We start from the raw sequence: 14,588 nt of genomic DNA, 5'->3' as shown, positions 1-14,588 counted from the left end.
TGCATGCTCCTCTTCTCTCTATGTACAGAGTCAAGATCTGAAGGGGTTTCTTGGAGAGGAGGGAGTTTTGCCCACTTCCTTACAGCACAAGGCAATCAGAAAGAGTTTAAAGGAGTTCTCTTTCTTTGAGACAGACCTAAATGCCCAGGCAGCAATGTTCCTGCCAGCATCCTCAAGGAGGCTGCCCAGCCAGATTCAGGAAATGGTGCCAGGAAGAGGGAGGAGGCCGGACTCTTAATTTTGTCCTTGACTGTTGCTATAGAGGTTTTGCTATGGGGATCAAATTTTGTAGATGAAACTTCAAACAAAATGTTAAGTATTTGTTATTAAGGATTCTTGGGAATGGTTCGAAAGGGCATGGGCTTGTATCAAGAACAGTGCTAAATAACTGTCCTGTCAGCATGAGGATTTACACTTGTGCAAATCAGCTCCCCCCACCATCCTTCCCTTTGCATGCCCCGCAAATCTGTTCTGGGGGATCTCCCAACCCTGTGGAGCAGATTTGCGGAGGGGGCTAGACAGATATCTAAAGGTCTGTCACATGGAATATGGTGCAAGCTTGTTTCCCTCTGCTCTGGAGGGTAGGACTTGAACCAATGGAATCAAATTACAAGAAAGGAGATTCCCACTAAATGTCAGGAAGAACTTTCTGACAGCAAGAGCTGTTTGACAGTGGAAGGAACTCCCACACTCGGTGGTGGACTCTCCTTCCTTGGAGATTTCTAAGCAGAGGTTGGATGGCCATCTGTCATGGGTGCTTTTAGTTGAGATTCCTGCATTTTAGGGGTTTGGACTAAACCCTTGGGGTCCCTTCCAACTCTACAATTCGATGAGTCTATGTGCAGGGGGAGGAGGAACATCCCATTGCACAAGTGTAAATCCGTGTGCAGATGGGACAATTACAGCTGCATGAAATGCAAGCCATGGTGTCTTGCCTCCATAGAGTTTTCCCTCCAATGTCCATCTAACTACAAGGCTCTCTCTTGTTGCAAAACACTGAAAGCCAAAGTAGGGTCTTGTCTTATTTCTGATTTAGGGTTGTCCATCGGTAACCTGAAGGTGATATCTGGAGAAAGCGAGCAGTCATTCTTCTTCCTCTCTCATAGTGTGTCCAGTGGTGCTGCACAGTAGGACAAGATCAAAGAGGAATGCTTTGTCAACACGGGGCATAGTTAAAGGATGGAACTTGCTACCCAGTGGAGGCTGGTCCTTTTTAGTACTGGCCCAGCAGCCTCTGTCTGCCCTCACCTCCATCTACCAGTCCAAACTTGCGACCTTAGCGTCAGCTTCCTCCTCTTTAGTCTCTGTATTGCCTCCTGTAGAACTCTGCAGGGAGGAGGATGGGGACAAAAGAAGAATTAGTTCGCTTTGGTTCTGCCCACCTCTGACCTCCCTGCTATCTGCTACAGCAGTCTCAAGGGACACTTGGCACTACTGTTGTTGCCACAAACTGTGATGCTGGCTATGCTGGCTTTTGGGGGGGGGGGCAGATAAAGTATGCTGGCTACCAACTTAAAGCAAAGGGGAATAGGCAAATTCATGGAGCATAAAGGTTACTAGTCTTGACTACATAGTACTTCCAGCATCAGAGACATCGTGCTTCTGAATACCAGGTGTTGGCGAACATGAAGAGGAAAGGTGCTGAACTCACATCCTGCTTGTGGGATTCCCAAAGGCATCCAGTTGGCCACTTCTGGAATCAGGCTATTGGATTAGATTGGCTGTTGGTGTGATCTAGCAGGGCTTGTGCTTCTTCAATGGATCTAAATAAGGCTGCCTCCATGATTCATGGGACCTGATGCTGCTTCATGTCTCAGATTTGAAGAGTTTTCATCACAGCTTGAAACTGTTCTCTGCGACAATGAGGGATAGAAGCTTAGCTTCTCGAGACTTAATTCCAGCCCCGGGTGCCAAATTCCATGCTTGCGCTATGCATAGTTGGAGCAGGCACATTTCCTGCCTGTAGCAAAGGGAGGCATTGTCAGCGACGTGCAGGAAAAGTCTGGGAGGGGGAGCAGGCCTGGTATGTTTTCTACAGTGGTTCACTTCAGTGCCCTGCCATAAACACAGAACAGGAAAAAACAGCTGCAGGCACTGTGACTTTGCATTGTGTATTTAAGAGCCTGAAAAAATTGGCTATTTTATCGCTTCCTTCCATGGCTCTGGGGCCTGGGTGGTATCGTGTACAACAAGCTGGAGATTTACTGGCAACCCCTAATATGTGCATCACTTTGTGACAGTCACAATTGCTGATTCTTTGTAATACAAAGTGGGGGGGGGGGCGCCTGTGAGTATTTCAGCGAAGAAAGAGAGCCACATGCATCTCCTCCCTCTAGCCCTCTCCAAATCACTAGCAGCTTTTAAAATGGCCTAAAATCTCTTGAGGCTTTGGATGCTTTTTGAGTTATGAATTGAAAATGTCAGAGAAGCAGAAGGGCAAAGATGCTACTGTTATGCAGCCAGCCCTGACTTAATTGCCTCTCCCTTATTGCCTCTGCAGAAGGGAATTGCTGTGGGCCCTGGCTGATCACTACTAGCAAGAGAAGGGCGCTTGCCTGCTCTTTGGCCTTCACATGTGCCACCCTTTTGTCAAATTCAGTTTTTTCAGAGCTATATACATTGAAACAATTAACGACACACACACAAAAATGCCCAGGTGATTAAGAGTGCCTGGCTGGTATCTAAAAATTTGTAAAATTGTTGCCAGGTGCAGCCTCTTGGGGAACTCAGAACTCAGAGGGGCCACCACCGAAAAGGCCTTTGTAGTCATGCTGCACTGCTGGGAAGGGAAGCACTTAAAGCAGCATGTCGGCAGAAGTTCTCATGACACGCAGTGCATCTAAAGCACATGGCTCCCCCACAAAGAATCATGGAAACTGTCGTTTGCTAAGGATGCCAAGAATTATAGCTTTGTGAGGGGGGGGGGACTGTGTGCAACCCTGCAATGGACCTCAGACTTCCATGGCACAGGGAGGGTGGGTGACTTGTGGGGCTGGATGTGCACGGATAAACAAATACCTACAGGCCTCAGGTTTCTGGAAACCAGGGGGTGGGGGTGGGGGTGGGGGTGGGGACGTCTTAAATGAGCAAATACATCCCGGGAAACTGCCTGCTGGTTTGGATGGAAAACACAGGGGTAAGTCTGTTTCTCGAGATGTCCTGTTTTCCCTCTACCCCCTTTTAGTTGCAGCGCTGCTTCTCTGTCCAGTTTAGCTTAAGACACGTCATCACCCCCCTCTAATAGCCATCTCAGGTGACCAGTGCAGACAGGCCCAGAGCCAAAGAGGTCCTCTGAGAAAGAAGTGTTGGCAGGTTTGGGGGAACCCTGAGGTTTGCTAAAAATATTTAGGGGGAAGGGAATTGTAAGTGCGGGGGGCAGACTTAAAAACAGCCCCATCGGGACAGTATTCTCAGTGAGCCCAGATGCAGGCATACCGTTGGGGAGGGGATGGAAAATGAGCAAGGAGGGAGGATAGGATGTAATGCCCTGGAAAGGGGCGTGGCTGGCTGGCAGCCACACTGCAACACTTTGTTACAGATCCCACTTGGATACCTTTAAAATATTCAGGTTTGAGGCGGCTAGCAACCCTTTAGCCCTCTTTTGGTTTGGGGGGCTGTGGGGCGGGGTGTGTGAGACAGGTATTCTTTATGCCTTCCTCACTTCTGTAACTTCTCTCTCCTCCTCAAAGTCTGCAGAAGTACTGTAAGGCTCCTTTTCCAGGTTGTCTGAAGCCTTGGAACAGGAACGCTCCTCTTAGGCACTGGGGATGCACTGTAACATTTAGTTGGAGGTCCCGCTTGCATTGTTTTAGTCTTGTCTTACTAAAAAGGGCAGTGCCTCTTTTGCAGAAAACGCTTTGCTCTGCTTCAGTGATCACAATTTATGTACCACTGCACTACTGCCTTCGAAACCTCCTGTTCCTAAAATAGCTGACGGAAGAATGTTCCTGTCTCGCTTATTTTTATATGCATATATTTTTTACCTTGACCGTCAGCCTTGGTGTTTTAACCTGACTATGCCTGAGATTGTACAGCCCAGTGGTTAGAGCCGTCGGCTGTGAAATCACATAAAAGAAAAGCAAGCTGCAACAAGATGTTGCGGAGTGGATTGTTCCCATTGGGGGTTCCAGAGACCCAGCCCTGCCTTCCCCCAGGATATTTAATTCCATCCCCTCACCCCAAACAATGAGTTGGCATTCTGTGGTCACTCAGCATACTTAGTCATCACTGGGCTGCTTGGGGATTACTCCCCATTAGCTCTGCCCCCCTCCTTAAAACTTTTTTGTATTTCTGCAAATCTTGAGGTTCCTTCAAATCTGCCAATCCATCCCTTTGTGTGTGTTAATGGTATTATTTTGGCTATGTAAGGATCTGCACTCAAGAGAAGTGGGTTTGCTCTTAGAAGGATGTTATTTGTAGCAATTGTTTTGGAGGCCTTGGGGTTTAAAATCTGAAGCTGAGCTAGCTGATGGTACTTTTGATTTTTCTTCCTTTATATTATTGACATTTGTTATGTTATTGTTATGTCTGCCTTTAGGAACTTTATAATGTACCTGTCATGGCCTCTGGCTAGCACAATGAGCTTATTAATAGGATATCCATCTCTGATTGTCCTTGGCTGGTGGTTAGTCTCTTTACAAGACTATTTAGAATTATAGAATTGTAGAATTTGAAGGGACCCCCAGGGTCATCTAGTCCAACCCCCTACAATGCAGGTATCTTTGCCCAGCGTGGGGCTCAAGTCCATGACTCTGAGTCTCATGCTCTACCGTCTGAGCTATCTCTCTTCTAGTGCTCTTCTCCGCCTTGTCCAAGTTTTGATTAGCCTAGGTTCAAGTTGCCCCTATAAGCTGGACACTACACAGTATTTATGCACTAGAAGCTTGCTATCTGAGGGTTTATCAACACTTACCTTTCCTCTGCTCTTTCCAGGCACAGTCCACAATTTAAAGCTCTGTGTCCGAGCGCCCTTCTTTTTGCTCCAGAGCTTTCCCTGTGAAAATCCACTCTTTAAAGTTCAGTTGGAGCAAACAACAATCCGTGGAAAACCCAAATTGACATTTGCTCTGATTCAGCTTTAAAGAGCAGGTTTTTGCAGGGAAAGCTCTTTGCAAAAAAAACAAACACACAAAACCCTCAATACTCAGACACAGAGCGTTAAAGCTCTGACCTCTGCCTGCAAATGGCAGGGCAAAAGGTAAATGTGGAAAAGCCCTGAGTGTTATGGGCAGGATCTCACTGTTCATAGCAATTTAACCTAGGATTAGAAACTTCTTTAGTGTAGTGAAGGTTCATATAACACCTAAGTAGTCATATAGTCTTGATTTGGGGGGGGCAGGGGGAAACCTACCAAAAACAAATGCAGCATTTTTCCTTCTTTCCATTGGCCTTGTTCACAGCCATCAGTATGCCTATATATAGAATCCAAAATGAATTGCTATGGTAAGTTTTACTGTACCTATGGAAACTTAACAGACTGGTTTCCTCTTATGATGGCAGTCATTCAGAACCAATGAATTTAGTATCCTTGAAGGACCAGAAGGGGACTAGCACATCCAGAATATTTTTTTTTATATATATAAAATTTTTATTTGGTTTTCTGCTTTTATAAAAACAAAACATACACAAAGAAAAAACAAAAGACAAAAACATGTATAAAATCAGCATATCCCCGTTTCATGACCTTGTTCCTTGACTTCCCCCCACCTCCCCTCGTGCATCCCAGTTTCAAGATTATATCAGCAAATTGGTGTTTCTCCTCTTAACAATCTTATTCATCTTATTACCTTTTTATAATAAAAATTGATTTTCATAAGTTGGACTTAAACTCTCTTCCATCAATTTTCATTTTGTCTTAATTAAGAGTCATCTTAACCAAACCTAGAAGTCTTAAGAGTTTTTAAGAGTCTCTTCTTCCCTCCCTCCCATCCCCGGTTTTTGTCCCTTCCCAATAAAAATCCAAATTCGAGATTCTCAGCCTGGGTTCCTCACGTCCGAGGCTTTCAAATCTCTTTCAGTCCCTCTCCGCCTGTCCTGTTGGTAGTCCTTTATGTCAGTCGTCGGGTCTGGGAAAATTCTTTCACCATCAAAGTGTATCCTCTTCCCACAAGAAGATTCAAACGTAACTGCTGAAGAATTTCCACAAAGTCTATCTCTTCAAAGTCTAAGTCCAAACGGAGGCCCCAATCATATTTCTTTATTTTACAATCCTGTATTCCATTTTGTCTTGGGACCTCCTCCTTCTTCTTCTGTGTCTTTCGCAGACTTGTGGTAGATATGTTCCCAGCGTCTCCTTGCTTGTATTCCACAGATGTCAACTTTTGGTTGTTACTTCCCAGGATTACTTCTTCTTTTTCTTGTTGTTTAGTCTCTTCCAGCTCTGTAGATATTGTTTCCCAATCCGCTGTGGATTCTTTCTCATTGAGGTCCTCAATACAAAGAGCAGAGTTGCCTGTTCCCAAGGTCATAGTCTCGAGTTGTTTATTCATGGCCAAGCTCTGCTCTTGTAAGATTCCCACCAGTTGAAACATCCTTTCGATTTCCACTAGTAACTTTCCTTCCACAGCCATTGTATCCATTGTAGTTTCACAGAATTCCCCCTAGGGGGAATCTGGTTACTTATTTGCCTTTTCACCAACAATCCTTTAACTGATTATTATTACTTTGTTTCCAACAGTTTTAGCTCAATTATAACTCGTCTTAGTCCAGAGGGATCTTAAATGACAATTTCTCACTTTAAACCGCCCGTTTGGCAGCTTTGACAGCTGTCAAACTCCGCAGCTCTTACGCAGGCACAAAGGCAGGACGTTCCCGAGCTCGGGAGGGGGGGTTGTTTAAAACAAAAGAAAGGTTTCCAAAACTCCACTCTCCAGCCCAAAATTTCCTTTAGTTAAATCTTGGAAGTTAATGTCCTTTTAAACTCACCCCGCCAAGGGTAGGCTCTCCAGCTTAGCTCTTGTGTCGTTGCTTAGATCGTCTGCAAGAGGGGGGGTGCGGACTTCCTTTTAGCACACCCCCCGGTCGTCTCCAATTTAAGGTAGATTTTTTAAAGTCCCAATCCGTCTTACTCACGGGTGATTCTTTCAGTCAAAATTTTCAAGGAAGGAAGTCAGCGCTCTCTGGTCATGGCTCGCGGCTTCGCTCTACCAAGGTAGCGATCGACTCTCAGTGCCACGCCACCCCCGTATCCCCTCCGCAGCCTTTAAAAAGGCTCTTTGCGAATCAGGGGGGCGCTTAAGGCACCCGCCGAGTCTTCAGTCCGCAGGCTTCCGCGCCTGCGGTTTTTAAGGGTCCCCGCGTCGCCGGCGCGGCAAAGACCCATCCTCGGTAGAGCCGATTCCCTCCGCAGCTCGGAGGGAATCCGCCATTTCCAGATCGCGTCAACCCGGAAGTTTTCCGCACATCCAGAATATTTTGAGAGATAATTCAGTTTAAATACGCATTACAGTGGTACCTCGGGATACAGACGCTTCAGGTTACAGACTCCGCTAACCCAGAAATAGTACCTTGGGTTAAGAACTTTGCTTCAGGATGAGAACAGAAATCGTGCTCCGGCAGCGCAACAGCAGCAGGAGGCCCCATTAGCTAAAGTGAGGCTTCAGGTTAAGAACAGTTTCAGGTTAATAATGGACATCTGGAACGAATTAAGTATGTAACCAGAGGTACCACTGTATTAACTGCAGCGCCGTGCATCACCTTCACCAGCCTGGTGCCCTCTATATGTTTTGGACTACAATTCCCATCAGCTGCAGCCACCATGACCATGCTAGGAGTTGTAGCCAAACTCATCTGGAAATCACCTGGTTAATTGGGGCTGCAATATGATCCATGGACCTGCAGCTACTGAAGGCAGCACCTCTCATTTGTAGGATGCTGCTGAGTGCTTGCCTGGATTTGTTTTGCCAATGATTGGGCATAGGCCATGTATTAAATTTGCATATGGTGAAATGGATTTACGAGAAGTTCCTGCAGCACCCCAGTGCTTATGCTTGGCATGTAATGAAATCCCTGTTCAGGAGTTACTTCTGCATGGGAAATAAAGGCTTGACCCACATACAGGTTTTTGTAGCACTGGTTAAGTCTAGACACAAGCCAAGATTGCACATTCCCAATATAGGTATTGGTATACATGATGCAAAATATGTGTGTTACGTAAATGGCATCGGCACATCTTATTCCAATGGCTGGCTTTTGTCTTTCCAAAGGGTGGTCCTCTTTTCCAGAGGTGGGGAACCTGTCATCCACTAGGTCTTTTTGGACTCCAAAGCCCATCAGCCACAACCTGAATGGCCAATGGACAGGAATTATGGGAGTTGCAGTCCAGCAGCATCTGGAGGGCCCCAGATTCTTCATCCCTGCTCTATTCCATTCTCTTTTGCCGCACACATCTGTGCCATCTTTCGCCTGCAAATCCTTTCAAATCCTTTTCTTCACCACAACCCCCCCCCCCGTCTATCAACATCTTATATGTGTTTTTTAAAAAATCAAAACAAAACCATATATAGTCTGAAGAAACATTTCAAGTAAGAAAAGCTCACACCCCTCATCAGGGGTTTGATGATAAGGAAAGCACTGGTAGATACACCTTCTGTGTGAAACAATACCTTCAGACACGGAGGTATCAAATACTGTACTAATCAGGAACAACATGTTGCATTTGGGGATGGGAGTAGACAACAAATGATTTTGCAAGCTTAACTGTTGTAATGGCCGGTGCCAACTGGCAGATGTTTGCGAAACACTTTGAACTAGGAGGGTGCTGTAGAAATTAATTGCACCTTAAATAGTTGGCTAGTAAATCTGTCCTGCAGCAGTCTTATGCAGTACTTTTTGAGCATCATGGGAGGATCTCAGCGTCTCCCCCTAAGGCAGTGACTAACGCTGGATAAACTATGCTCTGCAGGAGGCTAAGAGCTCACTCAGGGTTAATGCAGAAAATCACCCCCCTGGCTGCTTAGAGAAACATGTCTGAAAGATGAGACTACATCTCCAAAGAGGCAGGGCAGAGTAACCACATCCTCCTCTCTGAGGCTGAAATATTCCGCTTCACTGTTAACTCAGCAGGGAACAAAGAAGATTAACCAGAATGTAAACTGCTGGGTGTTTTTTCTTTCTTTCTTTCTTTCAAAAGTCAGACACACATGCAGGAAGGTCCTTGTCGTCCTTCAAGCCCTGCAGGTGTCTGATTTAGTAGCTCCAGAAACAAGAAGAGCTATTGTTCAGTGTTTATAATTAAACAGCTTTTTGGCAATGGACAGGAAGCCTCTCCCCCCCCCCCCGCATCCACAACATGCTCTCTAGCTCTCCACGTTTTTCCTTCTTTCCCTGGGGATATTAATCCCTAATCACAAGTCTTTTAGAGTGACATACAGTACTTTAACTTGTTTCGAGCTTTGGTAGTGTAGATGCAAGCTTTGCTTCTTCCAAGTAGAGTAGATGCTTGTGAGTGAGAGACATGGGAGGAAGGCAATGCTAGCAGGAAGAGACTGCTAAGAAGCCTAGGCAGAACCAGAAGAGTTGGGTGGCATGGCTTACAGCTGGGGTCACCAACATGGCATCTGTGGACACCACAATACCCTCAGACACCACCCTTGAAGTCTGCCCTGGGCCCTGCTCCTTCCAGTTTTATTTTTAATGTTTGTTGTCGTCGTTTGGGTTACCCAATTTTCTTTTTTGGGAGGTGGTCTGGCTTTGTTTGTCTGACTTTCATTGGTTTTGCCTAGTTTCCCGTTGGGGCAGGAGGAGGTTTTGAGCATTGGCAGTTTTCCTTCTGTAAAAGGCATATTTTGTGGTGCCCCTAGCAATTTATTAGACTTCCCTTGATTCCTGTGTTGTAGGAGGCTGGATTAGATAACTCTTGCAATCCCTTCCAGCTCTACCATTCTAAAAAGGACTGGGGATGGCTGGCTCCGGAAACATTAGGCCTGGAAGTGCCAACACATTTTTCGTGCAGGTGAGAAGGGGTTCTGTTTTAAATATCACAGGGAGCCAGACCCAGCCCTGCCATTGGGCAGCATGCGGCAACTGCCTTAGGCAGCAGATACTATTGAGCAGGAAGCAGCATTGAAGGGTTGTAGGCCTGAGCTGCCTGCTACACGTTGTTGTTGTTGTTGTTGTTGTTGTTGTTGTTTCTACCCCACCCATCTGGCTGGGTTTCCCCAGCCACTCTGGGCAGCTTTCAAGAGAACATTAAAAACAGAATAAAACTTCAAACATTAAAAACTTCCCTAAACAGGGCTGCCCTCAGATGTCTTCTAAAAGTCAGGTAGTTGTTTATTTCCTTGACATCTGATGGGAGGGCGTTCCACAGGGCGGGTGCCACTACCGAGAAGGCCCTCTGCCTGGTTCTCTGTAACCACTTCTCGCAGTGAGGGAATCGCCAAAAGGCCCTCAGTACTGGACCTCAGTGTCTGGGCTGAACAATGGGGGTGGAGAGGCTCCTTCAGGTATGCTGGGCCAAGGCCTGCAGCCCCTGAGCTTTCTACCACCAGTACTGACTCACTTGTGATTCTTCATGCATGGAGGGACCAAGAGTAGGGTGCTTGCTGTGGGGGTCACGTCAGGGGGAGGCCTTATTACATTCATATACCAATGTTCCTCCAAGGAACTCAAGGTACTGGCCATGGTTCTCCACCTCTTTTTATCCTCACAGCAGGAAGGTTAGGGTGAGGTCTCCCTGTGAGTTTCATGGGTGAGTAAGGCTTTGAACCCTGGTCTCCCAGCTCCTCATCCAGCACTCTAACCACTATACCGCACTGCCTCACCACAACACTAGTGAAGCTCTGCAGGCAGCAGCAGCTGTACCATGGATCTTCCCTGCCCAGAAAGGTAGCTTTGAAACATCAGGTTAGGGCATTCTTAGTAGTAAAAGCAAATTTCATGAGGTTGGAGCCGCTACAGACAAGCAATTCCTGTCCTGCATTTCAGACCACTTCACACATCTTTCAGTGCAATCATATGGTCCAGCTAAGATGGCTGCTGCCGCTATGTTGGGTCTTATCGGGCACTGATGTAAAGTTAGTGGGACACCTACACTTTCCTAGCAGTGAAATCAAACCTAGCAACAATGGAAGCTATGCTGTCATGCATGATTCACAGCAGCACTCACCGGTGACACAGACAATGTTCATAAAACTACAGACAACACATAGGAGATTCTGTGATGGTAAGAGTCATTGTGCAAGAGAAAGGGATGGAGGGCACACAGACAAGGGAGGAGGGGCTCTGCAAAACCAAGATTGGAGGAGGAGACACTTTTGTCTGGCTGTTAGCTGAGCAGGAATGAGCAATGGAATGGGAAACTGGAAACGTGGATTTAAGGGCCAGCCTGAGAAATGCTCAGGTAACCTCCATTTGACTAAGCCTAAGGATTCCTGCCAACTATTAAATTTTTAGATCAGAAAAGAGAGAGCTTTTTGCATGGTTACTTGATTATCTAGAATACTTTTATTTAACCTCCACCTAAATTTAACCTCTAATAACACTGGATTGTGATCTGATAAAGTCTTTGGTTGTATTTCAGTTCTTTTTATTCTCAGTATTACCGGTAACTCATTTGATAGCCATATTGAGTCAATTCTTCTGGCAGATTGATTGCTTTGCATAAGGGGTGTATTCTCTTTCAAATGGGTGTCTAAATTGCCAAACATCAGTCAATTTTAAATTCCCCACCAGGTTGAAAAAAGTCAAAGATAGTCTACCTTCTTTTGAGTCCGTTTTCTTATTGTCCTATCCATTTCTAATGAAACTACCGTGTCCAGTTTGGGAGTAGTTGTCCAAAACTTCTGGAGATGCACCAGGTTGGCAAAGGCTGCTGCTGTGTGTGGATCTGGAGCTTCTGTAAATTAAGTTCATGGCTAGCTGGGGTCTCACTGGCTTTGTGCTTTGCAAGACATCCTGCTGACCAGGCCCAGAAAATCCTGCTGGCACCTCTTAGCTTAGAGCAAACCCTGGTAGAAAGAACCAGGGTTTGCTCTTCTCCTTGGAAAGTCAGACTATACTTACCCCTCTATATTAGCATAGGCACATTTTAGGTCCCCAGAGTCTTTATAAGTATCTTGCAACACCCCTGCATGGTATGCCTTGCGTGTCTGGAAAGTCCTTGCCTGGGTATCTATAACAGAGCAGAATTGGAAAAAGCTTCAAAGCATTTCTGGTGTTCCAAGACACTTAAAAATGCCTTAAGTCTCCAAATATGTTTCCAAGTAGCAACTGCTAACTTTGCGGTAGGAGGATGAACTCAGACTGTGGGAAACAAGAGACCCTGCAAAAAAATAGAAAGAAGAAGTTTCCCTGGAGTGTATTGATGGACACATCACCAAGCTGGAGAGTGGACCTTCCTTCTCTAGTGTAAGCTGGTTTTGCTGTCCTTTAAGGGGCGGGGGAGGGGACAGGAAGTCCTTTCTGCTCACAGTCCACTAATTAGGCAGGAATGTTATCTCCATTGCAGATGTTGACTCTGACATCCCCCCTAACCTCCTGGCAACAAAATGAAAATTAAACTAAAGCAACAGCAGTAAGAAGAGACACTGGGGAGAGGCAGGGGAGGAAATGTCTTCTGTGAAGGTTGGGAATAAAAAGGAACTGGGGCCCCATGACAATTCTTGAGCCACAGAACTGGATGGGATTGGCTGCAGTTTCAGATACTCTTCCTCATGTTCCTGCTGCCCTCAACATCAGCACCACCAAATATGGGGGAGGGGGCAGCAGATATTCTTTCAGGGATGGGAACCCTGGTTTTAAGTTACTGCGCTAGGACAACAAAACCCAACCTAAAGCAGTGGGAACCAGAAACGGCATTGTCTGCTCTGTTTGTATGTGCTGGGCTTGTGTGGAGAAGCCCTCCTACAAAGTAGCTAGAGGCAACCTTGGCATCTTGCTCTGGGAAGGGTGGGGCTCAAGCAATTGCTCTGGAGTATTTCAGAAGAGTCTTCCACCCTTTTCCTGCAGCGAGCCTCCATGGTTGGGTTCATTAAAATGAATGAGTGGGAAGGGGGTTATTTTGAGATTTTGCTTCCAGCGCCAAACATGTGTAAGGGCCGAAAGAGGCATGACGTTGAATGCAGCACTACGTTTAACATGCAAGCTTTAAAATAAAAAAAGTGAATTCCATCAGCTGTTCCGTCAATTCCACCTGAACTAATAATTAACAGGATCTCAGAGCAAGCACCATGGATGAATTTAACACTTACCACCCCACTCTGTGCTCTGTTCATCTTAATTATCTATCAGCCCTCTGCAGCTGATGTTATTTGCAAAGATGCATTTCACATCACAATAGCTGAGTCCTGAGATTGTACTGCTAAGAGTAGTGGTGGCTTTTTGTACTTCAGCTGCTGCAAAAGGAGATTGTTGTTGTTAATACCCTGCCCATCTGGCTGGGTTGCCCCAGCTACTCTGGGTGTCTCCTAACACATACAAAAACATAATAAAACACCAAACATTAAAAACTTTCCCATACAGATCCGCCTTCAGATGTCTTCTACAAGTTGTATAGTTATTTATCTCCTTGACATCTGAAGGGAGGGCATTCCACAAGGAGGGCGCCACAACAGCAACTTGCTGTCCAATCACAGAAGTCTTTCTCTTTATTGTTCAGTGACATACATCAGTGGTTCCAAACCACTCTTAAGAGATTCAGAGAAACCCTTTTACATCATTTCTTTTTTCTTAAGCTCTGCTGTAGGTGCTGGAACACCAAAGAGAGACTATCAAGTAGGACATTAATTATATAGTATATATTACCACGGGCTTCAGCACTCAGTGTCTTGGATTCTTTCTCTCACACTGATGCCATTTTTAAAACATTTGGTTAGTCTATTAGTCTACTTATTTTTTCTGCATGCTTTGAAAGGTTGTGCTTCACAGCTGTGGGATGAGAGCAGCAAAGGCCCGTAGAGGTATACAAAAGCAGTGATGTCTGTCATCTCTCCCCACTAGCTGAAAGCAAGGTTTATATACTATTTCAAGGTTGCAGGAGCATAATCATAACTGGCAGATGAGTAATGTAGAAGCTACCTGACCAGACCTTAGCTTAAATGTAAACATCTCTGCGGGGACACAAAGGGAAACTAGATCTGTGGCTGCCCAGCTGCAGAGCTGCTTGAGCCGAGATAACATAGACAAAGCCACACAGGCATTCATTCTTGCATATCCAGAATATGTTCACACAGCTTCAAACAGGACCACCCCTTAAAAAACCTTTACTTCATATGCTCTGCAACTCAAGGCAAAACACTGGGTGGGATGCACTTGTAGGGCTGCCTGGTTTTGAGCTGGCCTTGCTAGCTTTAACAGCAGTGGGATCTGCAGCAATTAGCAGGCAATAAGTGTTTTAGAGCCAGGCCCAGAAAATCCTCTTTTGATTTCTGCATGCCAAACTGTTAAAAGAACAGGAGCAGAGCAGGTTGAGTTTTAGTTGTCAATTGGCAATGGACTTGTGCCCTAATTAGTATTTGGAGGGGGGCTCAGAGAGAACTGATGGGTGTGCTTTGCTTCATGCTCAGGCTTTAAGTGATTGTCGTATTTATGACCAGGAAGGGATTTTCTAACAAGTTAAGGCTTAGTACTATGGTGTTTTTTAAAATACA

The 14,588-nt window shown here is 45.6% G+C and overlaps 1 long non-coding RNA gene across 1 annotated transcript; it reads right to left on the bottom strand.

Annotated features, from left to right (window-relative positions):
- Positions 1–11,700: 11,700 nt before the first annotated feature.
- LOC310687302 lies at positions 11,701–13,327 on the bottom strand. The gene is made up of 2 exons (XR_014516369.1): positions 13,191–13,327; positions 11,701–12,262 (listed from the first exon to the last, which is right to left on the bottom strand). It is a non-coding gene; the product is annotated as an uncharacterized lncRNA (long non-coding RNA).
- Between the last annotated feature and the right edge of the window lie 1,261 nt (positions 13,328–14,588).

The sequence above is a fragment of the Podarcis liolepis genome (assembly GCF_965112155.1).
Source record: "Podarcis liolepis genome assembly, chromosome: 10".
In the NCBI taxonomy this organism is placed as follows: domain Eukaryota; kingdom Metazoa; phylum Chordata; class Lepidosauria; order Squamata; family Lacertidae; genus Podarcis; species Podarcis liolepis.
This window is presented reverse-complemented; position numbering and strand designations above follow the sequence as displayed.